Here is a 2,274-nt window from a genome sequence, read left to right as displayed (position 1 = left end):
TATATATATATATCATCTATCCTGAACTAAGTGAAAATTGATATTTAGAAATCCACAACACGAGAATGGGTACGTCGAGCGAAATAATTCAAACAAGGAAACCCTCATGTATATACCTCGTATCTCAAACTGTGAATCGCTAAATACCAACTCCATATCCTATGAATAAAATAATAAGTAAAAGAACAACACAGTACCAAACGTCATCCAATGCAGCTTATGTCAAATACCTTGCACTACCCTCGGGTAGTTGGCGCAGTCACAAAAATAAACATCTGGTAGAAGGGTCTCCTATAATATATGTCTTGTATGATAACCTTAGTCTTATACCCTACTCTCGGAATAATTGACATGGGTGCATGAATACAATCTATGTGATTCTCTATCAGAAAAAAAATATGTAGTAAGTCGCTCATAATATCCTATGGCATCACCTACCTTACTCAATCGCCTAACAAAAATAGGCATATCACCCTATTCCTGAAACAATGATGTACAACAGAGTGTAGTCTACTGCGGTCTCATTGCAGTATACCAACTAGCCACTGTGAGTGTAGTCAACCGTGGTCTCATTGTAATATACCAACTAACCTACTCAAGCATCCATACTATCATGAAATGCAATATATGTTATTTTCTAACATGACAAACTCAAAATATAGGTTACGCACCTCCAAACGCTCGTGCGTACTCAAATCCAATACGTGTACTCTCGTAAAATACACATGTGTACTAATGTGCGACTCATACTTCGTGTTCACGATCAACACGCATGAAGACTCATCATATGCAAAACAACCTCTATCGATCGACCGAAACTTCTCCTCGGTCGACTGGCGCTACGTGCAAAACATGCACACAAACAGGTAATGATCGATAGACCGATGCCCTTGGTTCGGTCGACCGACCAGAGAACACTCTCAACTGTCGAATGACCTATCGATCGACTGATCATCCTTGATCGGTCAACCGATCAGAACCAAAAAAATCCAGTTTTTAGGGAAAAGTTATATATTCTCATATATTCATCAAAAAAATCAAAAAATTTTAATGAAACCCATGTTTTAAAACTTGTTTAAGGTATATTAGGGTTTATTCTATTACATTAAACCAAAATTTATCATCTTGAGCGGATCTAGCAACCTGCATGCATAAATTTGTTAAAATCATCTTGAAAAATCATAAAACTCAACAAAATCTCATATTAAATTTATTTCAAATCTTGAATCCAAAACAAATGATTCGTTTTATAACTTTTTAACACAGAAAGGTTAAATCTTTATATCATACAGTTCAAAAAAAGTGATTTTTATACATAAACTAAGTTTTAAAATCTGATAAAACCATATAAAAATATTTAAAAATAGGGGATAGGTTTGGAGGAGATGAAACTCACCTCAACAAGTCGTGCTGGACTTCAAAACACGCGTGAGAACGATGCTCCTTCAACAAAAGCTGTGGATCTCGCCCTTCTCTTAATTTTTACTTCTCAAAGCTCTTAAAATTCACAAAAATAGGTTCTAGGGTTTTAAGGGGAGAGGGTGGCTGATTGTTCATGTGAAAAATCTAAGAATAAGGGAAAAAAAATCAGTTATATATACTTATTACATAAATAGACCGAACTAAAATAAAACTGACCTGAAAACAGAACTCAGGTTCGTGCACTCGTCGATCGACTGATGGTTGACATCAGTTGACTGGTAAGCTCCTATCGGCCGACTGATGCTTGCTATCAGTCGACCGACCAGTGGCTAATTTTTAGCTAACATATATACGTACTCGATCTCAAATCGATTTTAAACATACTCATTCGTCCTAGAATAGTATCATCCATCATCCATAATAAAAATCATTTAATATTATTTTTCACAATATTTTAAATTTATGGGGTTTTACACCATTACATATTATGATTTGTATTGGTTTTGACTTTGAGGGCATTGATTATGAGTTAATTCTTATGTTTTTAGCATTTGCTAGTTCTAAAAATTTCAAGCTAATGCATGTTAAAACGCCTTCCTAAATGGTTTTATAAATGAGAAGGTTCATGTTGAGCAAATCCTCTGGATGTATTGATCTTCTTTTTCCAAATCATGTTTATTGGATGAAAAAAGCTTTATATGGGTTGAAACAAGCTCCAAGAGCTTGACATGATCGCCTTTTTAGTTTCCTTATCGAAAATGATACAATTGATTTTTGTTTGTTTTATCCAAGGCATACTATCTTTAATCTTTATGGATGAAGCATAAAAATGTTCAGCATTACTTTTTGTGT

Source organism: Asparagus officinalis, chromosome 8 (assembly GCF_001876935.1).
Source record: "Asparagus officinalis chromosome 8, Aspof.V1, whole genome shotgun sequence".
In the NCBI taxonomy this organism is placed as follows: Eukaryota; Viridiplantae; Streptophyta; class Magnoliopsida; order Asparagales; family Asparagaceae; genus Asparagus; species Asparagus officinalis.
The sequence above is the reverse complement of the archived record's forward strand: the minus strand, read 5'-3'. Positions refer to the sequence as shown.